The 24,628-nt window shown below is 34.4% G+C and overlaps 1 pseudogene; it reads left to right on the top strand.

Moving 5' to 3' along the window:
- The first annotated feature begins 1,940 nt into the window (after window positions 1–1,940).
- Window positions 1,941–2,037, top strand: LOC122127454 (annotated as a pseudogene).
- Window positions 2,038–24,628: the final 22,591 nt, after the last annotated feature.

Raw genomic sequence — 24,628 nt, 5'->3', positions numbered from 1 at the left:
AAAAGGAATACACTTTCAGGAGATTCAATGTAGATTATCATTGGTTTGAGAGTGACATTTTTATACCACAGAACCATTTTGTACTGAAGTCCCAGTGTTTTGAAGCTCTCCTTAGTGCTTCAAATGTTTTTCTGAATTACATTTGACCTCTAAGTCAAGTTTTCCGGGCTTTGGTAGACCAATTTTGGATCTATCCTTCAAGGAACTATTTTTTGGCCTACTTATGTTGGAATAAAATCTTTCATTAAGCAAAGGGGAGGGGTATTAAATCTAATCTTGTGACACTTTGTGAACTAGTTCACTCATATGGGCTGGTCATCTATAAGTTGAATGTTTGAATTACAGTACTTTTTCTCAAATTTTGTTATCTCATCCTTCATTTTAATTTGCCTTGCATTTCACAATTGCTTACTGCTAATTCCTGCATCTCGAGGAATTGGGGCCCTGAAATATAGGAAATGAGAAATTGAGATGGGTCTTCTATTACTTTGTGTTGACATGTTGCATGGGCCATGGTGGGAATTCTTGCCCGTTATCTGATGATGCAGGTAACTGGAAACTGGGATCCTAGGACCCATGTGTACTGCAGAAGAATAATGTTTTTTAGACATCTTAGCAAAATTAGGGTATAAGCAGTAGGAATGCTTCAGAAATATGGAGAAAAACATTTTGGGACAAGCGAGTTAAAGCAATAAACAGAGCAGCAGAGTAAAATCCATTATAGATTAGAGGAAAACATTGTTTTTATGCCATGTGGGTTCAGAAGACCAAGAACAGAATGTATCACAAGATTATACTAAAGATATTGCATAGATACTTTTTTTATTCTAATATATATTTTAAACCTAATTTTTTTATTCCAATTCTATTTATTGGAATAAATAAATATCAATTTATTTGTCAAATTATCAACTAATTCTAGTAAGTTTCACTGTGCGAAATATAAAATCAGCACATATAAATATAAAATATATAACTATATATACTATAATTAAAAAGCACACGTTTTGCATTGTTCTGTTGTAGTTACTGTATCAATGGCAAATCTATTTGAAAGTATTAATCCATTATCTCTACCTCAGTGTTTGATAGAGTTAGACCTAAAGCTTTACCATTTGTAGATTTACAGCATGGAGGCAATAGGAAAAATTGTGATTAAACCATGATCAATTTAATGCCTAATAACGAGGAGAAACAGATGGACTTCTCCTGCAACTATGAAAGTATTTGGTGATAAAAAGGCAGTAGTGTAAGTTCCTGCCAGGTTGGATGGTAGACAGACCAGGACATTAAGTAATCATGCATACCAACAATTTTTTCACCTTCTTGGCTTCAGCTACTTTTGAAATGGAAGGTACAATAAACAATTATATTTTGATAAAATACCTTCTAGTCCGAACAGTTCTGTTTGAACTGTTCATCTCTCTATGATCCCTTGTAACCAAGATTAGTTTTGTTCCAGTAAGACAATCTATGCTGTCAGGGTAAGATATTCTGGTTGGTCTGTTCCCACATGGAAGAAGGGTAAAGGCTCATGTAGACATTTGTGCCAGTAACACCTCATTTGGGAAAATGTCAGCTGAAGAAGTTTAGAAGTAGCTCTTAAGCAATGCTTACTTTGAATCCATTAGTTCCACCGAGCTAACACAGTTGGATAAATAAGTACTTGAAAAAGCTATCACCTTTAGACTTATCTAAAAATAATTGAGAGTACGATCAAATTCCAAATTAAAAGAGTTGATAGTCATTGACAAAAAAAATTTTCAAATGTGAGGAATCGATTGATCAATATAATTTTTCCACTATTCACAGAATTTTATGGAAATAAGATCGATAACATTGTTAGGAACAATAAGGTTTCCTTGTTACTAGTAGGCACCCATAGATATAAGCCTGTATAGAGATTGCATCATTAACTACTTAAATTTAGAGGATACTACGTGCTTCAGCAGCACGTATACTGAAATTACAATGCAGAGATTAACATGGCACTTGCACAAGGATAATATGAAAATTTGAGAAGTATTCCACATTTTTCATTCTTCAGATGTAAGAAATGAAAAACAGTTATTAAAAAGTTGATTACCAAATTTTAATATAACAATACACGTAATTCATATAATTAAATTTAGTTTGACATCAGTGTATTAAATCTTCACCTCAGAAAGGCGTTTACATAGCATAAACTTTACAAAACTTTTCAAATTAGACAACATTGTCATTTTATCCCAAAGAAAAATAATATTAAGACCTAGAAAAAAGGAATCAAACTGTTTCTATATGGAATGCAATCGGAAAGGACACATTAATGAACTTATATATCATAAAATAATGTAGAATACGAAGTATATCTAAAAGAAAATAAAATAAATTATGAGCATTATGCAAACATAGAATATAGAATATTTTAAAATATACTTTTTCAGACAAGCACCAGAAATATTTTAGTTTCTGTACTACTCATTTCAACAGGTAACTTAAAATTATTTCTGATTAAATAATCACAAACTCTGAAGAAATCATTATACAGGTATACAAAAACTATTGAATACATTTTGACATCCAATGCAGGCAATTCACTTGGAAGAATTCCGTGGAATCCATGAATTTTTACAGTAAAATATTGGTGTTGCCGGGCACTGCTGGCTCATGCCTATAATCCTAGCTACACAGGAGGCTGAGATCTGAGGATCATGGTTCAAATCCAGCCTGGGAAGGAAAGTTTGTCTTACTCTTATCTCCAATAAACCACTAGAACAATGGAAGTGGGGCTGTGGCTCAAGTGGTGGAGCACTCACCTTGAGCTGAAGAGCACAGGGACAGCTCCCAGGCCCAGAGTTCAAGTCCCATGACCAACCAAAAAAAAAAAAGGTATTGTTCTTATTTGGATTGTGAAAATATTTTGTAGGGACACAAAAGATGGACTTGCATTTTTGAAATTTAAGAAACTTAACCCGACCATTAGGACTTAGGTGAACAATTTGTACAGCCTTCCACAACATCACAGAGGTAGTGATACTTATCCTTTTGGCAATATCAAATGCAGTTACTTCTATGTTGTTCTTCAGGCCTAGTTTTATATAATGGTTCAACAGAAGGTGATCCAGCATATTTTTGCTATCTCAATTCTCAGTAGCAAGATGTAAGGGGGTCAAGAGGCCTTTAGTTTGGGCATTGGTATCTGTATCATGATGAAGTAAGAAAGAAGCCACTCTGATATTATTCCACGTATATGCACTGTGCAGGGGTGTCCAGTCATGTAAAATGATTGCATGTGCCGCTTCAGACACCAACTCACTGGCAATGTCTAAGTGTCCACTGTAGGCTTCTCGATGAAGAGGGGTATACTCATCGTCATCCCTACTATTAACATGAGTGGCCTTTTGGGAAAAAAGTCTCCTCACTGTAGTAAGCCGAATATTTTTGGCAGCCCAATCAAGAAATTTGCTTGGATCCTTCTCAGTTTTTTTTCTTGCAATTGATATCATTCCTTACTTTTTTATCTTGTTCTTCATATTCCTAAGAATTGCCTAACCAGAGACTTTGAGTGCCAATGGGAATGAGGTGTCCATGTATTTCCCTAATAGTTCACATAGGTTGAACTGGTCAGAAATATTGGATGAATTTTCTGCATCTGTTTATTCACCATGATATATTTTCTCTTTTTCCAATTTTACTATTCGAAATTATTCTAACGGGAGAGTAGGGAATTGATGGAGAGCAGAGGAAAGATGTTCCTACGTATTCAAATGTACACACTGAAAATGAGGACCAGTGATGTCTTCATGTGCAGCTTATATTAGGAATGAAAAAATAGAAAATAACGCCTTCTATATAAATGATTTGGGAAATGGCAGAGCAAAAAGTGAAATGCTGCAACCAAAAATATAAAAGCAAAATAAATTAGGATAATTATGGAGCAATCATATTATCTATGAGAACCAAGAAAGGGAGAGACAAAGAGAGAGGCAGAGGTGCAATGACCTAGATTGCCACAAAATCCATTCCTCTGATCAATTATTAAAGCAAACAAAATATTATTTTTTAAATAAGATGGGAGTTCCAGGAAGATGGCTAAGGAGATGCTGAAGGCTAAACAAGCTCTCGCATAGAAAGCAGTTTTAGAGTTCCAGTGAACAGTCCTCAGCCAGAGAATCACACCAAGTATGCCTTCACATGACAGAGAGTTAGACCAGAAAGAGAAAATACAAGCAATGAGACAGCTCTGAGCACTTGCCAGCAGGTGCTTCGGCAACAGCAGCGGTGATGGTGAGGAAAACAGCCGCCCTACCTGAATCACAGAGAGTCCGGTACGAAGGAGCCAGACACAGCAGGTGAGCAGATTCTACTCAACACCAGCAAGAACCGACAAGGAGAAGACCAATTCATCAAGCAGTTCACAGACCAGGGACGACCAAGAACTAAGATTCGGCTTGAGTAGAAGCCTAACATCCTCACTCCTTCTCAGGGAGCAGAGGAGGGAAGGCCACCCCTCCTTCCCCCAGTACCGGCGATCACCATCTTCGATACTGACAAAGCTCGGTGGAAATGCTAGCTCCAACTCAGGACTTAGAATAAATCTAGAGTCAACTGGCAGGTCACAAGAGCCTAACCTGACCTGCCAGACTCAGCTCCACCCAGGGAAAAGTCACCCAGCTTGGGCGCCAGCCACAGGAGTGGCTTTCTCCACTGGGTAATCAGAGCCAGAGGCTGTCCCTGCCTTTAGCAGGTTTGACAATCAATTGAAATTCAGTAAACAGAAACCCAGAGAGTGGCTCCAGGCTGGGCTCTGTGAGTTTCTCAACTCTACCCAGAACCTAGCCTCATCACAGCATCTCCAAACTCGAGGAAAAAGCCATCTCCCTCTTTTGTTATACTCAAAGCAGATCTCCCTCCCATTGAACTAACGTGGGAGGAGGATCGCAAAACTTTGGGGAAAGCAGAGCATATTTCTGCCTGTTCAAAGAAACTGAATTAAGTAACCAACCAAGCCACAGGACCACAAGCAGACCAGAGACTCCAACAAGAGGCTGGTTAGGGACACAAGGGAGACACAGGATTTTTTCCACCCCTCCAAAAAAATCAAAGAATTTTTTTTGTACCTTTTATTAAAAAAATTTTTTTTCTAAAAATTTTTTAAATCTTTAATTTTTACCTTTTTTGAAAAAACTGTTTTCTAGTAATTTTTTTCCTGTTAGAATTTTATTTTAGGGGTATAAGTGTGTGGGTTTTTCTTTCTTTTGTTTTTGTTTTTTGTTTTGTTTTGTTTTGTTTTTTGTTTAGCTCTACTGAACTTCTGATCTTTTTTCTTACCTTCTTTTCCTTTTCTCCTGTTCTTCTCTTTTGTTCTTCTTTATGTGATTTAATTGCTGTTCTGCACATCCTCAGATAAACTCGTAGTCGATTATTAGACCTTATTCCCCATTGTGTACACACTTAATCTTCAAATTTATTACTCAATTCAAAGCCTCTTAGACTTAAATTCCTTAATAGCAGTACTACCTCTTTATATCTATATAATATTTTAAGTATTTTTATTTTTAAGTTTTTCTCATCTCCTTTATATCCCTCCCCTTCTCTCATTATATTCACGTTCTTCTCTGGATAGTTTATTTTTGTGACTGAATAATATTTTTAATGTTTTACCTTTCTATTTTTTTCTGGTCTCTCTTTGTTTCCTTTCACTTTCTTCTTTTTTTCTCTCTCTCTACTTTCATCCTATCCAACCTACTTCCAGCTTTGAGATTAGGACTTAGTTAACACTCCCTGTGCCTTCCCACATCACTCTATTCCTATTTTTTACCCACATCTCTTCCTAAACCTAATAATTTCTGGTTTACCAAATTCTTCTATGGGGTTCGTAAATATTAATATACAGTTGTTTGATCTTGAATAGATGTATCTGTTGAACTAGATTGTATCTGCAGACTACTGACTGTGCAAATACAGACTTTGGTTGATGCTTGCCTTAGGGTTGTGTTCTAGCACAAAACTGGTGTTACTTTCATCCCAAATGGACAGTCCGGTATCTCAACTCCCACTCATAATAATCAGGGGAAAGAACAGATATGAATAAAGCAGAAGAAAGTTCCCAAATAGCTCTACAAACACTGTGGGCAAACATGATGAATGAAAAGATTGAAAACATTCAAAGGACTGTGTATGAGCGTGATAGGGAGAGAGAGGAGGCAATCCAAAAGTTTATACAGGAATATCATGAGCGTGAGGAAGCTAATCAAAAACTGATACAGGATTTGTGTGAGCAGCTTGAGAACACACAAAGAGAAAGGCAGGAATGGCATGAGCAGGCTGAGAACACTCAAAGAGAACTACAAAAATGGCATAAACGTGAAGAAGCTAAGCAAAGATTAATACAGGAATGAGAGAGCAGAATGAGAATACACAAAGATCACTAAAGGCATTCATGGAATCCATTAACAAAGAGCTGAAGGAAGTCAGGGAGACCACCAAGGGAATGCTGAATGGAAACCAACAGAAGGAATAGGAGTCCAAGGAAACCATAACAAATCAACTAAGAGATTTGAGAATAAACACTGAACACCAAATTAAGGAAGTAAAGAAGTTCATAGAAGATCTAACACAAAGTTTTAACAAACAACTTGAAGCCATCAAAGCTGACCAACTAGAAGGAAAAGAAATGAAAAACAAAGTAGAAGTCTTGACAGCAGCTTTGACCATGCAGAAGATCGAATCTCGGGGATTGAAGACAGCCTAGACATTATAGAGAAAGAACATACAACCATCCAAGACAAATCCAAGAAATATGAGAGATTTATCCAAAACTTGGAAGACACCATCAGAAAGCCTAATCTAAGGATAATGGGTGTAGAGGAGCACCTAGAAACAGAAGTTAATGGTCTAGGAAATTTGTTTAACAGGATCCTAGCACAGAACTTCCCAAACATGCAAAAACATAAGCTTATTCAAATACAAGAAGCTTTTAGCACTCCAAGTAGACCAGACCCAAATAGGACATCCCATCCTCACATTATAATCCATACAGGATCAATTCAGACCAAGGAAAAGATCCTTAAGTGTGTCATGGAGAAAAGAGTAATCACCTATAAAGGGAAACCGATTAGAATCACCTCAGATTTCTCAGCAGAGTTAATCAAAGCAAGAAGAGCCTGGAATGATGTATGCCATGCACTACAAACAAACAAATATCAACCAAGAATACTGTACCCAGCTACACTCTCCTTCAAAACTGAAGGCCAAATAAGAACCTTCCATAGCAAATAAAGGAAATAAAATTAGAACTCAACACCAAAAGCCAACAAAGAAAGTCCGGTAACACATGGAGGCTGAAGAACACATTGCTGAATCTCGAGGGCGTCAAGGAAGAGATTAGAAAGAAAATTTAAATGTTCAGGCTATTCAACAAAACTGAGCACACAAATAACCAGCTCCGCTGGGACAAACGAAAGGCAATACTCAGAGGCAAGTTTATAGCTCTGAGTTCCTACATCAACAAATTGGAGAGATCTGAAGCCACCAAGTTAATGAGACATCTGAACCTCCTTAAAAAAGAGCAGCAAGATAAACCCCCATCCAGTAGACAGAAAGAAATAATTAAAATTAAATCAGAATTAAATGAATTAGAATCCAAAAAAAACTATGGAAAGAATCAACAAAACAAAGAGTTGGTTCTTCAAAAAAATTAACAAAATTGACAGACCCTTAGCAAATCTTATCAGAAAAAGAAGAGAACACACCCAAATGAATAAACTCAGGAGAATGGAAACATCACCACGGAAACAACCAAGATTCAGAACATTTTAAAGGAATAATTCTTAAAACTTTATGCTAATAAGTTTGAGAACTTGGCAGAAATGGACCTCTTCCTGGCAAATATTGACATGCCAATACTAAACCAAGATGAGTTAAACCATCTTAACAGGCCCATATCAAGCATTGAAAGAGAAACAGCAATAAGAGACTTCCCAGCAAAGAAAAGTCCAGGATCACATGGTTTTACAGGGGAATTCTACAAGGCCTTCAAACCAGAACTCACACCAATACTCCTCCAATTCTTCAATGACATTGGAAGAGAAAGTTCACTACCGAACACATTCTATGAAGCCATCATAACCCTAATCCCAAAACCAGGCAGGGACTCATAAAAGAAAGAGCACTATGGACCCATTTCTTTGATGAACATTGATGCAAAACTTCTCAACAAAATTTTGGACACTCAACTTCAACAATTCATCCAAAAAATCATACACCACGATCAAACAGGATTCATTTCAGGGATGCAAAGCTGGTTCAATATATGCAATTCAATTAATATTATTCATCATATCAACAGGAGCAAGGATAAGAACCACAAGGTTATCTCAATAGATGCAGAAAAAGCATTCAAAAAAATCCAACACCCCTTTATATTGAAGGTTTTGGAAAAATTAGGAATCCATGGAACATTCCTCAATACAATAAAGGCTGTATATGACATACATACAGCCTGCATTATACTTAATGGTGAAAAACTAAAGCCATTTCCTCTTAACTCAGGAACAAGACAAGGATGTCCACTCTCTCCACTTCTCTTCAACCTAGTATTAGAATGCCTAGCTACAGCAATAAGACAAGATGCAGACATAAAATGGCTCCAAATAGGGAAAGAAGAAATAAAACACTCCCTCTTTGCGGATGACATGACCTTGTACTTAAAGAATCCCATAGAATCCACTCCCAAATTACTCAAGCTGATTCAAATCTTTGGCAAAGTAGCAGGGTATAAAATTAACCCACAAAATCAATGGCTTTTCTGTATGCCAGCAATGAGAAAAGTGTGGCTGAAATTAGGAAAGCAACTCCATTTGTAATAGCCCCACAAAAAATAAAATACCTAGGAATTAACTTAACCAAAGAAGTGAAGGCCCTCTATGATGAAAACTTTAAAAACTTGAAAAAGGAAATCAAAACAGAACTTAGAAAATGGCAAAAACTCCCATGCTCATGGATTGGAAAGCTCAACATCGTGAAAATGACATTACTTCCCAAGGCTATCTACAAATTCAATGCGATATCTATCAAAATTCCAACCTTATTCTTCAAGGAAATAGAAAAGGCAATCCAAAAATTCATATGGAACAATAATAGACCCCTAAGAGCAAAAACGCTCCTCAAAGGAAACAACCCTGCTGGAGGAATATCAATACCAAATTTCAAACTCTTCTAAAAAGCCACAGCTTGGTACTGGCACAAGAACAGACCTCAGGACCAGTGGAATAGAATTGAAAACCCAGAAAGGAACCTAAAGACCTAAAGACATCTAATCTTTGATAAGGGAACTAAAAAAATAGAATGGAAGGAAGACAGACTCTTCAGTAAATGGTTTTGGCAAAATTAGTTAACTACTTGTAGAAAACTAAAGCTAGATCCTTATATATCACCTTGCACCAGAATCAACTCCAAATGAATCAAAGACCTCGGAGTCAATGCAGACATTCTGAAAACATTGCAGGATGGAATAGGAGAAACCTTAGGTCTCCTTGGCACAGGCCGAAATTTTCTTAATAGAGACCCGGAAACACAAAAAATCAAAGAAAATTTGGACAAAAGTTATTGCATGAAGTTGCAGAGCTTCTGCATGTCAAAGGACATAGCTAGCAAGATCAATAGAAAGCCCACAGATTGGGAGATCTTCACTAGCCATAGAACGGACAAGGGTCTCATATCTACAACATACGTGGAACTCAAAAAATTAAATTAAATATAATTTGTGGAGGGGAAGTGGAAAAACAAGTCGTTTAAATAAGGATACAGGTGGACCTGTTGCAACAATAAGAAGTACAAGTTGTCATGTCGAAAATGAACTTTACAATTTGGGGGGGGAGGATTGAGTGGGGGGGCGTGAGGATGGGAATGGATCAGAAGGGTAAACAAAGGAGGAGACTACAATGCTTGATAAGAAATGTACTCACTATCTTGCCCATGTAATTGTAACCCCTCTGTACAGTATTTTCACAATAAAAAATAAATAAAAATAAATAAAAAATATGGAAATAGAATATATGTATTTACTTGAAATTAGTAAATACATTTTTAGTAGCCTATGTAAAGAGTCATAACTTTGACCATATTACAGACAATAAACGAAATCCTTGATAATTCTAGTAACATATTTAACTGAAATCAGGTGAATCACAAAACACCACAAGCAAACCAGAGACTCCAACAAGAGACTGGTTACTGACACAAGGGAGATACAGGATCTTCCCATCAACCCCCCAAAAACAAAATCAAAGAAATCTTTTTTTCTATCTTTTTAAAATTTTTAATTTTAGTTATAAAAAATTGTTTTTATTAATCTTTTTTCTTCCTCTTATAATTTTTATTTCAGGTGTATATGTGTGTGTGTGCTTTAAAAAATTCTCTAGTGACCTTTGAGTCTTTTTTGTTCTTTCTTTCTCATTCGTTTTACTTTTTCATCTTTTGTTCTTTTTGCATGGATTATTTGTTGTTCTGCTAATTCTCATATATACCTGTCATTGATTATAAGACCTTATCCCACATTGTGTACGTACTTAATCCAAAAATGTATTACACAATTCAAAACCCCTTAGGATTAAATTCCTTAATAGCAGTATTATCTATTTATACCTATACATTATTTGAAGTATTAATTTATTTTTATTGTGAAAATACTGTACTGAGGTTTACAATTACATGGGCAAGACAATGAGTACATTTGTTATCAAGCATTGTAGCCTCCTCCTTTGTTTCTACTTCCCATCCCTTCCAAGCTTTCCTCCCAAATCCCCCCTCCCAACAAAAGTTGTAGAGTTCGATTTCGACATGACAACTTATACTTCTCATTGTTGCAACGGGTCCACCTGTATCCTTATTAAAATGACTTGTTTTTCTCCTTCCCCTCCACAATTATTATTTTTTAGTTTTTCAGGTCTTCTTTCTATCCCTCCACTCCTCTCATCTTTTCCCCATTCATCTCTCAATATTACTTCTTTAAATTTTCATTAATTTTAAGAGTTTCACTTTTTAAATTTAAATATTTGTCTTTCCACTTTTTCTTGTCTCTTTTTTAAATTTTTTTCTTCTCTCTCTTCTTTCATTCTTTCCAATCCATTTCCTTCTGTAAGATTAGGACTTGTTTAATTTAACTCTCCTTTTACCTTTCCACATCCCTCTAACCCTATTTTTCTACACCTTTCTACCTAAACATAATGATTTCTGGTTTGTCAAATTCTTCTTTGCTATTCTTAGCCCATTAATACATAGTTGTTTAATGATGAATAGACTGTATCACTTGAACTATATTGTATCTGCAGACTTTTGACTATGCAATTACAGGACTTTGGTTGATGCTTGCCTTAAAATGGTGTTCTAGCACAAAACTGGCATTATTTTTATCCCAAATGGGCAGAACAAGCAAGAAAAACACAAGGAAAATGGCGAGTCCGGGTACCTCAATTCCCACTCAAGATAATCAGGTGACAGAACAGATAATGAATAATCCAGAGGAGAGTTCCCAAAAAGCTCTACACACAGTACTGGTAAACATGGTGAATGAAATGATTGAAACCAGACAAAGGACTCAGTGTGAGCGTGATAGGGAGATATAGGAGGCAAACCAAAGATCAAAACAGGAACCTCATGGGCTTGAGGAAGCTACTCAAAGATTGATAGTGGAATTGTGTGAGCAGGTTGAGAACACTAAAAGAGAAATAAAGGAATTGCGTGAGCAGGCTGAGATCAGTCACAGAAGTTGCATGAAAATGAGAAATCTAATCAAAGAGTAATAGAAGAATTGCAAGAGCTGGATGAGCATAGACAAAGATCAATAGAGCCATTCATGGAATCCATAAACAGACACCTGAAAGGAGTCAGTGAGACCACAAAGGGAATCCTGAATGGAGCCCAACAGAAGGAATGGGAGTCCAAGGAAACCATAACGAATCAACTAAGTGATTTGAGAATACACTGAACACCAAAATAAGGAAGTAAAGAATTTCATACAAGATCTAAAACAAAGCTCCAACAAAGAATTTGAAGCTATAAATGCTGACCAATTAGAAGCAAAGAAATGAAAAATAAAGTATAAAGTCTTGACAGTAGGTTAGACCATGCAGAAGATTGAATCTCCGGGATTGAAGACAACCTAGGTATTATAGAGAAAGAATATACATCTATCCATGAAAAATTCAAGAAATATGTTAGATCTATTCAGCACTTGGAAGACACGATCAGAAGAACTTATGTGAGGGAAATGGGTGTAGAGGAGCACATAGAGACAGAAGTTAATGGTCTAGAAAATTTGTTTAACAGGATTCCAGCAGACAACTTCCCAACACGCAAATAGATAGGCATATTCAGAGACAAGAAGCTTTTAGAACTCCAAATAGACCAGACAAGAACAGGACATCCCATCGTCACATTATAATCCACACAGGATCAATTCAGACCAAGGAAAAGATCCTTAAAGCTGTGAAGGAGAAAATATCAGTCACCTATAAAGGAAAACCAATTAGAATCACCTCAGATTTCTCAACAGAGACAATTAAAGCAAGAAGAGCCTGGAATGATGTATGCCATACCCTAAAGACAAACAACTATCAACCAAGAAGAGACAAAGAAGGTTACTACATACTAATTAAGGGATCTCTCCTTCAGGAGGATATTAAAATTCTAAATATTTGCCAAAAAATAGTGCACCCAAATTTATCCAAGAAATACTACTTTAAATCTCACATAGATCCAAAGATATTAATTGTTGGGGAGTTTAACACACCACAATCCCCACTAAATAGATCAACTCGGCAACAACTCAACAGAGAAACCGCCAATCTAAGCAAATGCATACATCAACTGATTTAGCGGACATCTAGCAAATGTTCATCCAGCAGCATCAGAGTACACTTTTACTCAGCAGCACATGGAACATTTTCCAAAATACACAACATTTTAGGTCACAAATGAAACTTGTCAAAATTCAGAAACATTGAATTCATATCTTGTATTCTCTCAGACCAAAAGGGAATAAAATTACAACTCAACACAAAAAGCCACCAAAGAAAGTCCAGTAAAACATGGAGGCTGAAAACACACTGATGAAACACCAGTGGGTCATGGAAGAGCTTAGAAATGAAGTTCAAATGTTCATGATATTCAACAAAAATTAGCACAGAGATTATCTGCTCCTCTGGGAAAAAGCAAAGGCACGATTCAGAGGCAAGTTTATAGCTCTGAGTTCCTACATCAACAAATTTGAGAGATCTGAAACAACAATTTAGTGAGATCTGACACTCCTTGAAAAAGAGCATCAAAATAAACTCCTATCCAGTTGATGGAAAGAAATAATTAAAATTAAATTAGAATGAAATGAATTAGAATGCAAAAAAAAAAAAAAACATAGGAACAATCAACAAAATGACAAAGTTCTTCGAAAAAATTAACAAAATTGACAGACCCTTAGCAAATCTTATCAGAAAAAGAAGAAAACACCCAAGTAATATACTGAGAGAAGAGAATGGAAACATCACTACAGAAACAACCAAGATTCAGAACCTTATAAAGGAATACTGCTCAAAACTTTATGCTAATATGTTTGATAACTTGGCAGAAATGGACCTTTTCCTAGCAAATATTGACATGCCGAAACTAAACCAAGATGAGTTAACCTATCTTAACAGGCCCATATCAAGCATTGAAATAGAAACAGCAATAAGAGACCTCCCATCTAAGAAAAGCCCAGGAACAGATGGTTTTACAGCAGAATTATACAAGGCCTTCAAAGCAGAGCTCACATCAATACTCCTGCAACTCTTCAATGAAATTGAAAGAGAAAGTTCACTACCGAACACTTTCTATGAAGCCATCATAACCCTCATCCCAAAACCCTCATCAAAAAAAGAGCACTATAGACCCATTTCTTTGATGAACACTGATGCAAAGCCTCTCAACAAAATTTTGGCTAATTGATTTCAACCATTCTTCCTAAAAATCATACACCATGAGAAAACAGGATTCATTTTAGGGATGCAAACCTGCTTCAATATATGCAAATCAATTAACATAATTCATCACATCAAAAAGAGCATGAATAAGAACCACATGGTTACCTCAATAGATGCAGAAAAAGCCTTTGACAAGATCAAATACCTCTTTATGGTGAAGGTCCTGGAAAAATTTGGAATCCATGGAACATTCCTCAATACAATAAAGGCTGTGTATTACAAAACTACAGAAAGCATTATACTCAATGGTGAAAAACTAATGCTATTTCCTCTAAACCCCAGAACGAGACAAGGATGCCCACTCTCTCGACTGCTCTTCAATCTAGTATTAGAATGCCTATCTACAGCAATAAAACAAAATGCGAACATAAAGGGATCCCAATAGGGAAAGAAGAAGCAAAACTATCCCTCTTTGCAGATGACATGATCTTGTGTTTAAAGACTCCACTCCCAAGTTACTCAAGGTGACTCAAAACTTTGGCAAGTAGCAGGGTATGAAATTAACCCTCAAAAATCAATGGATTCTCTGTATGCCAAAAATGAGAAAATTGTGGCTGAAATTAGGAAAGCAACTCCATTTGTAATAGCCCCACAAAAAAGAAAATACCTAGGAATTAACTTAACCAAAGGAGTGAAAGACCGCTATGATGAAAACTTTAAATATCTGAAAAAGGAAATCAAAACAGACTTAGAAAGTGGCAAAAACTCCCATGTTCCTAGATTGGAAAGATCAACACCATGAAAATGGCAATACTTCCCAAAGCTATCGATAAATTGAACGTGATACCTATCAATATTCCAACCTCATTCTTCAAGGAAATAGAACAGGCAATCCAAAAATTCATATGGAACATTAAAAGACCCCGTATAGCAAACATGATCCTTAACCGAAAGAACAGTGTTGGAAGAAAATCAATACCTATTTTCAAACTCTTCTAGAAAGCCATACTAATCAAAACAGCTTGCTACTGGCACAAGAACAGACCTCAGGAACAATGGAATAGAATTGAAAACCCAGAAACGAACGAACAGACCTACAGCTATCTAATCTTTGATAAAGGAGCTGAAAAAAAATAGAATGGAAGAAACACAGCCTCTTCAGTAAATGGTGCTCTCAAAATTGGTTAACTACTTATAGAAAACTAAATCTAGAGCCTTATATATCACCCTGTACCAGAATCAATTCCAAATGGATCAAAGACCTCGGAGTCATGAAGACTCTCTGAAAACATTACAGGATGGAATAGGAGAAACCCTAGATCTCCTTGACACAGGCCGAAACTTTCTTAATAGAGACCCAGAAACACAAAATATCATAGAAAGTTTGGACAAATGGAATTGCATGAAATTGCAGAGCTTCTGCATGGCAAATTACATAGCTAGCAAGATCCATAAAAAGCCTGCGAATTGGGAGAAGATCTTCACTAGCCATACAATGGACCAGGGTCTCATATCTAAAATATATCTGGAACTCCAAAAAATTAAATCCCCCAACAACAAATGCTTAGAGAAACAACTGGTCAATAAATAATTGTGCTAAAGACTTAAAGAGAAACTTCTCTGAAGAGGAACGAAAGATGGCCAATAGACACATGAAGAAATCCTCAACTTCCCTAGCCATAAAAAATACAAATCAAAACAACATTGAGATACCACCTCACCCCAATTAGAATGGCTATAATCAAGAACTCTAATAACAACAGATGCAGGAGGAGATGTGGATAGGGGAACACTACTGCATTGTTGGTGGTAGTATAAACTTGTTCAACCACTTTGGAAAGTGGTATGGAGGTTCCTCAAAGACTCCACATAGAGCCCCCTATGACCCAGCAATCCCACTTTTGGGCATTTACCCAAATGATCCCAAAGAAGTTCAAACTAAAGCTCCCAGCACAACTATGTTTATGGCAACATTATTTACCATAGCTAAGCTTGGAACCAACTAAGATTCCCCTCAGTAGATGAATGGATCAAGAAATTGTGGTACGTATACACAATGGAATTCTATGCCTCCATCAGAAAGAATGACATTTCCCCATTGTTGGAAAAAATTATATTAAGTGAAGTAAGCCAGGTCCAAATACACATAGACCCCATGGTTTACATTATTGGAAATAAATGGTGTATGTCTGAGATACGCAGAAAAGTTAAGATTCATTGATGTTATGTGAAATGTACTCCAAGATAAGTATTCAAATATTTTTTTCTTTCATGCGATTGTTTCTAACATATTTATAAGATGAATTTTTGTTGCTTTGTATGTCCCTCCGCCACGATATAACTCTGTTTTCACTGTATTTTATGTTGGTATAATTTGTGGAGGGGAAGGGAAAAAATAAATCATTTAATAAGGAATAGAGTTGGACCCATTATAACAATCAGATTTACAAGATGTTATGTAGAAAAATTCACTTGAAAACTTTCGCAAGGAGGGGTATAACGTGGTGAGGGCAGGAGTAGTGAGATGGAAAGAGATAGAAAGGGGAAACAAAGGTGGAGTCAACAATGCTTGATAAGAAATGTACTCATTATCTTGCCCATGTAATTGTAACTCCTCTGTATGGTATTTTCAGAATAATAAAAGAAACCATACCTATTAATGGTATATGAATTCTTTGTGCTTAGAAGGGTCTTTTTATTTTCACAGCTGTCTTTGGCATACACAGACAGATCATGGATTATATGAAGATAATAAATTTCCAGATGCTTGCCAGGAGGAGTAAAACCTATAGTTTTTTTTTCCCCAGACGCTTCCCTTTTCATGAAAGAAATATGCTGCTTGATGCAGGATTTCATAAAATTACATTTCTAGGAAGAACTTAAACAATCACCCAACATTACAGAGTTGAGGGTGATGAATTGATCTCCTGAAAAATTTACTTTTGTGTCAAATAAATGCAGGTTGCCATAAAGAGAGTAAACTTTAGAGAAACATGGTGAGTTGTATGTAAATAGGTGATTAGTTGTACAGCAAGGTAAAAAAATAAAGAACTTTGCATTGATACTCATTTGTCTGTGTGCACACATGTGCCTGTACACACACGTGCATGTTCATGTGCTCATGCACGCATTCATCATTCCTGCTCTAAGGATCTGTGCCCAAGGATAGTGGTCTACCACTTGAGCCACTGCTCCACTTCTGTTTTTTTTGGAGATAATCACATGTTTTTTCATGATTGGACTGGCTTTCAACAGTGGTCTTCAGATCTCGGCCTCCCGAGTAGCTAGCTAAGCTAATTCACCCTTTGAGTAGCTAGATAAATGCTGTCTGTCCTCTATGCTTCACTGCTCTTTTATTCTTTTTCTGAGGTAATCACAAGCCTGTCATACATATGTCTAATTGCTTTAAAAATGCTGTTACTGCTTGGCACCATGGGCTCCAATCTGTACTCTTAACTACTTAGGATCCTTGAGAACAAAAACCAGGACAAATTTTAGGGGAGTTCCTTCTCAATCTATACATGGGTGCATTGGATCATTTCCACCATACTGCACTATCTAGAGACTAAGATTGGAAGGACTGCAGGATTCAGGAAGCTAGATAAGTTGGTGTGCAACTCTGATGCCATTGATGATGGGTAGGATAAAAGGACAGATCAGGTGCATGTTCTTGTGGAAAGGGAACCCCTATCCTAAAATGAACCACTGATATAATGCCAGCCTAGCAAGAACAATACCCCAAGTTGAAATCCTCACAATTTTCCAAAACCAAAATAAGTACATACATTAACATCCCAAAACTTAGTACAATCTGTTCTTTCTCTAACATCATCTTTATCTGGTTAACAGATTATGTGACAGAATAGTTTCTTCATTAAACTTATGATATATTTTAAAAGACCTAGAAAATTCTTTCGCACTTATTAAGTGCAAACGAATGGCGTATTGCCTCTTTTCTTACATATTTGACTGCCACTTAAAATGGATCCAATGATTATTACAGTAATATATTCTGGTTTATTACTTTATTTGTAACAGATTTTAAACATTTTGCTTTTCAGCTGAAGTTTAAGTATTTAAATTGTATTATCAAAATATATTCCTTGGTTACTTGGGGCAGTTTTTTTATAAAGTTTTTAACTAATGGCTTCTAAGAATTCTTAATTGCTACATTATTTGTTTTATTTTTAATTTCAATATAATTTTATTGTAAAGGTAAAGTACAGAGGGGTTACAGTTACATAAATAAGGTAATGAGTACATTTCTTTTGAAAGGATCATGGTTATACCCTCCATCGATTTTTTTTTGTACACTCAAACAATTACTGATGCTTTTGCTGTTGATATTGTTCAAATGTACTTTTGCTTTCTTTGTTAATGCATTTTTATTATAAAATTGATATAAAAGGGTTTATAGTTACTTATGTAAACTAATGAGTACACTTGATTTTATTTTCTATATTTCAAATTTTGATGTTAATTACTTATTTTCTCGTTTTTTAAGATAATTCTTTTTTCAGAGTTGTAGGATTAGTTAATTTAATTTTGCATGATTTTTACACATTTATATTATTCACATATATGTTACTTTTAAAATATTTAACATGTGAACATTTAAAATTATTTTCTTAATGTTTATTGGTTGGTGAATTTAAATAAATTGATTTTCTTATAGTTCTAAACATATTTTTCCAGGTAACAAATAATTACTGTATTTTCAAGAAGCACATACTATGTTAAGAAAGGCTTCATTTCCTGGTCACTTTTTTGTAAATGTTTGAATTAAAAAATACTTGAAAATTAAAAAAAATATTTGTAAATACTTGAATTAAAAAAAAGTTTGAGCTGGGCATGGTGATTTGTCGCTTCTTTTTCTACCTATGGTAGGAACTGCAAATAGGGTTTGTAATTCGGGAGCACCTCAGAAACTATGATACCTTATCATAAAAATATCCAGAGTGAAATGATTAGAGATATAGCCACTCATAGCGAGATATAGAGCACCTGGTTATCATATTCTAAATCTTGAGGTTTAAACACCAGTAGCATTAATCTTTTGTCAAAATTAAAGGATACATGTTTCAAAATGTTTATTATTTACAACTTATTTGCAAAGGTTCTGTCTTCTATTGCTTAATTTTCAATTTACTTAATCTATAAGAAACCAAGTATATTGTGACTATTTGATTTCTACTAAATGTTTAAATAGTACGAGCAATGTTATGATTTCATATTTTAACCTATTTTCATTATTTGTGATAATTTCCTCTATTTAATATTATAATATCAATATTCCAAATGTGTGTATGTGGTATGTGTGTGTATGTGTGTGTGTGTGTGTTTATGTTGTTTTTGTGTGTGTGTATGCTTTCTGTGTACTTTGTAATGCTTGGGAGATCACCATTATTTCACATATGCTAGGCCAAGATTTTACCACTGAACTATACAGTGTAGTTATAATGTAAATAGTGTTTTAAATTATGACTTTTAAATATTCATTACTAGTATGCTTTTTCAAAATTATATATTATTAAATGTAATCCGTTTTCTATCCATGTTAGCAATTTTTATTGTTATGTTATTGTTATTTAGAATATTTCCACTGCTTTTTCACTTCCAAATTCTTGTGTTTGTTATTGATAAAGGTTTTACTTTCCTTCTTTTCTCTCTTCACTCTTTTTGCCTTTAGAGTTTAGCTACTGTTTCCTTTATTTCTTTAGAAATTAATTATCATATTCTTATTACAATTTATTCACATTATAAGAGGTCTATACAATGCTTTATTTTCTATTTTATTTTTCCAATCTTCTCTGACTCTCAGTCCACACTATTAGGTGGATTATAAAGAAACTTGATTAAGGACACTTTGATTATTTTCCTCCTTCTCTTTTCTGAAGTCTTTCTGTTTTTGAAACACAGTAACAAAAACATACAACTCATAGGTAGTCCATCATTCTATCCCCTCTCACTCTCCTCTGTAGTACAAATCAAGTGGTTATCATTCAACTTTGTGATGCTATTGTGTTATCTAAATCTTAACTCATTCCTAAATTATTTTTAGTTGTTTTAAGCATTCCCTAAAGACATTTTCCCCTATATAATATCTGGGGTCTTCTGTTTTCACAAGGTGCAAAATATGAGTGACTATCAAGCATCTAGATATCTGTAGAATATTGGTCCACCTGCTAAATAAACTTGTATGTAAATTCAAGGAATACAGGTCAGTCAGAACAATCTTGTAAAATGGTGTAGCTTGAGCCCTCATACTAGATTTGAATCTTATTACCATGTTTATTAGTGAAAGAACCGACACATAGAAGAATGTAACAGATTTATCAAAAATAAACTCTTAGTTTTACTGTCAATAGACTTTGAAAAGGATGTCATGACTAAATGAAATAAAAATACAATCTTAAATGGGTGTATTGGCACTATTGCCTCCTTAGTTTTAAAGAATGATCTTAGACTACTACCTCAAACCTTATACAAAAATTTAAAATAAAAAATGATTATCAACTAAATGTGAGTTGTAAAAACCTACAAAACATAAATGTAAAAATTCATGATAATGTATCAATAAAGGTTTCCAAAAATTTGACATGGAAAGCATTAGTGGCCAAAGAAAAACAATAATAAACTAATATCAACTGATAACCTTTCTTAATTCTATGAAAGTAGTGAAAACATATCCAACAGATAGAGGGCACATATTTGTTAATACTACAATGTTAATGCTACAATGATCCTGAATCTTAAGTACTTTTATATCTTCCAATTCTGTATAAATTTTTCCCGAACAGGATATTTCTATAAAGCATCTATGGAAATTAATAGTCAATAGGAGGAGCACGTGAATTAAGCTCCTCTTTAGTATCTAAGAAAAAAGAAAAAGAAAACTCACTAGTATGATCATAATATAAAAAGATGACACAAAATATAGTAATGCATTTGTGGAGAAATTGATATACTCTGCATAGCAGAATGATTTGTGTAATACTGCAGTCATTTTAGCAAGCAAGTTTTCAAGTCTTCAAAAGGTCAAAGAGAATTATAAATGTTCTATCCATTATAATTCTATGTATGTATTAAAGAGAAGTAAAAAACTTCTATGGATCGGGAATGTAGTTCATTGACAGTGTACTTGGACAGTATGAGTGAGAACCTGGAAATAATTCCTCAAAACAAATTTTGAAAAGACACCTTATACAAATTCCTGTAACTCAATTTTATATCTATTTTAATATCTGTTCTAAAATTTACAGCATTTCTATTTGAAGAAATGCAAGTTTGTGAAAATTAGCCTCAGAAAACCTATGATTGTACAATTCACATCCAAAGCACTAAAATGTATACAATGAAAGGAGATAATATATTGCACGTGAATTTCATGTCAGCAAAATTAAAACCATAGTTAAAAATTCTTCACACAAAATGCAAAATACCTAAAAAGATGTTTTTGATGTTAGCTAAAAATTCTTTGTAAGCGACTGCTTCTAAAACAAAGATGTGATTTCTGTTTATTTTGAGTTTTTTTTGTCTGTTTTTTGAGTTTATACAGAGATAACCCAATCAAAAAATGTATGTGATAACTGGAATATCTAGGAATTATACATCACTTATACGTAATTGATAAACTTTTCTGGAAGAAACTTTTAGCAAATGATAGAAAACACAAATCTATGCATCTGCATTTTGTGATAGCCATGTGTTACTTGCTCAATCCAATTGCTTTTCTCTACTTTGCTAGAAAAAACTATTCTCAGGATAAGTGCCAATAACGTGAAAAGAAAGAAAATTCACAGTCATCTTGATTTATTTATGACAAAAAAAATGAAATAAAACAATTCCACTTAAGCGACTCCATTATTAGTATCTATGAAGATGATCCTGAATGCCAACATCCATTGAATTTTTGGAATTTAAATTTCTACGAACATATGAAAATTAGAATAAGAAAACAAACATAGCCTTAGAGCAAACCAGCCTTGGAATAATTTTCTTAACTCTTTTGAAATTACAAAAGAATTAATACCATGAAAATTATACTTTCTTATGGAAATCATTTAAAAATGTTTATCACTTATTATAATTCAAATACAAAGCAAGAGTAATTTTACAGAATAATTACAAATATCATTTTATTACTATCGTAAAATAGAATAAAAGAGCAGTCCCAATATATTATCATTATTTTTAATTTGAATCATTACCTAAATATCATAAACAATCTAAATAGTCATGTCTTTAACATAGAAGTAAATATTCTATACTTTTTACCTAACCTTTTCCATGGGCATGTATTCATGTTTCTAAGAAATATTCACAGCAGGTAAAAGATGCTTCTGTGAAATTAATATGATATATTTTGTTGTTGTTCTTGATGTTGTATACAAGGTTAGGCATTGTCCCTAAGCCATTTTGTGCTCAAAGCCAGCACCCTACAACTTGAGGCATAGAGCTAATTCCTGTTTTTAGTGGTTAATTGAAGATAAGACTCTAACAAGTACTTTTCTGTCTGGGCTAGTTTCGAACACAATTCTAAGACCTCATTAACCAGAATAGCTCGAATTATAGGTGTGAGTCTCTGGCAGTTGGTTTAATGTATTTTTTAATTTTAATTATGTTTCAAGATTTTTGTTTCACTATAATGTACATCGTTCTACACATACATTTAGATATATGTACATATTTCTGATGAAAAATAATCTCTAAAATGTATGTCTTTCTACACATAATATATATACATATGTATACAAATACATTTCTGAAGACAGACTCCCTCTAAAACTTTTTATGCTACTATTTTCTACCTTTTTATTTCAAAGATATACTATCTATTTTTCCAAAAGTTTCCTAGAATAAAATAATAGAATGTAGCGTTTATTAATTTTAAGGGAATTTTAAATATACACATGATATTGTATTAATATTTATAGTATATTATTTGAAATAATTCTGTTCAAACTCTAAAATATTTGTGTCTAGTGGTGGGGAGAGAGGAAGTTAATTCATACTGGTTAGGAAACTGCAATACTTCAAAATCTATTATATAATTTGTTATAAGCACATAGTCAAGCTACTTGTTATGGTTTAGTTTTTTTATTTCTTTGTTCAAAATTTTAATATGGATGCATGCACAGTGGTAACATGAAAATTATTAATCAAAAGACAAATAATCACAAAAGCATAGATACATATTAGAGTTTCAATAGCACGTTTGATGCTAATAATAATTTTGATGAGGATGATGATGACCACAGTGTACCCTGATAATGACAATATTGTGATTGAAAAGGAAAAAAACTTTATACATTTTTGAAGCTATATTTCCCACATTGAATATATAGTACTAAATAGCATTGGATTACATACAATAAGAATATCAAGAGGAGAGTTTCAATATCAAGAAATACTATCACATAAACAGGCAGAGACAGTAAAAACCCTAATGTTATTCCTGCAATCTCTCTAATATATACACACTTTTCTTGGTGACATTATTTTCTTATAAATAAAATTATATATTTCCACATTTTGATGGACTAAGATAATAGTAGTTTTTAGCTTAGTGTGATTAGTTCCAAAACATTCTCATATAGATACTATTCAATAACCAATGTTCTTCAATATATCTGAAAAAACATCACACTATTTACATAGTACCATTTACATATCTGCAGTTACCTTAAAAGACATAGTCCTTAGAGCCAGGAGGTGAAATTTATTTTTATTTCTGCAGGAAATAATTTGTGATTTTATACCAACAAACTGAATTTGTCTCTTTCCTTATTTGTAAGATAAGGTGGAAAATGTAAGGACTCTACACTTTTCTTTATTCTTGCTCTAGAAGTCAACACATATATTCTTCATTATTTCTGGTAGATTTACATCCATTTATAAATGAGAAATGTAAGACCAACAGTCAATGTAGTGAGTAAATAGTGATACCAGAATTTGTGTCTGATCTCTTCACTCTGTGTGCTTACAAATAGAGTAATTTGGTGATGGAGAGGACCAATATGAAAAGACTATAGGGAAAAAGCATACTTTGGAAATGTTTGTTTTAGGACTAGGTGACAGTGTTTAGTAAATGAAACAGGCTGGTGTCAGGGGCATAAAAAGGAGTATATAAAAATCATTTGAGTGGAGGCTGGGAAGGTGGCTCAGTGGTAGAGCGCTTGCCTTGCATGCAAGAGTCCCTGAGTTCGATTTCTCAGCACCACATAAGCAGAGAAAAAAAGCCGAAAGTGGTGCTGTGGCTCAAGTGGTAGAGTGTTAGTCTTGAGCTGAAGAACTGAGGGATAACACCCAGGCCCAGAGTTCAGGCCCAAAAAATAGAAATTATTTGAGTGGCAGAAACTGAGAAAATCTTGATCATTCATCTTATCTAATGGGAGGGAGTAGGGTAAGAAGAAATCTAATGTGCTTCCACATGTTTGGCTGACAACTGTGTTAGTGCTACTCTTAGTTATAAGGACCACAGGTGGAAATGATGGATTTGGGGGAAAAAATCTGATAGTTCTAAAGTTTATATGCAAAGATGAGTCTGTTTAGACATCATCAAAATATGGACGACCATAAATGTGAAAAAGAATAATGAAATTGGTGGCATTATTGAAGGGGAAAGGAAAAGGAAAGTTCTGACACAGGTGTGAGTAATGTGGGCACCACTGTAGACAAGATTGGAA

Source organism: Dipodomys spectabilis, unplaced genomic scaffold (genome assembly GCF_019054845.1).
Source record: "Dipodomys spectabilis isolate Male_0828 unplaced genomic scaffold, ASM1905484v1 ptg000301l, whole genome shotgun sequence".
NCBI lineage: Eukaryota > Metazoa > Chordata > Mammalia > Rodentia > Heteromyidae > Dipodomys > Dipodomys spectabilis.
The sequence above is the reverse complement of the archived record's forward strand: the minus strand, read 5'-3'. Positions and strand labels throughout refer to the sequence as shown.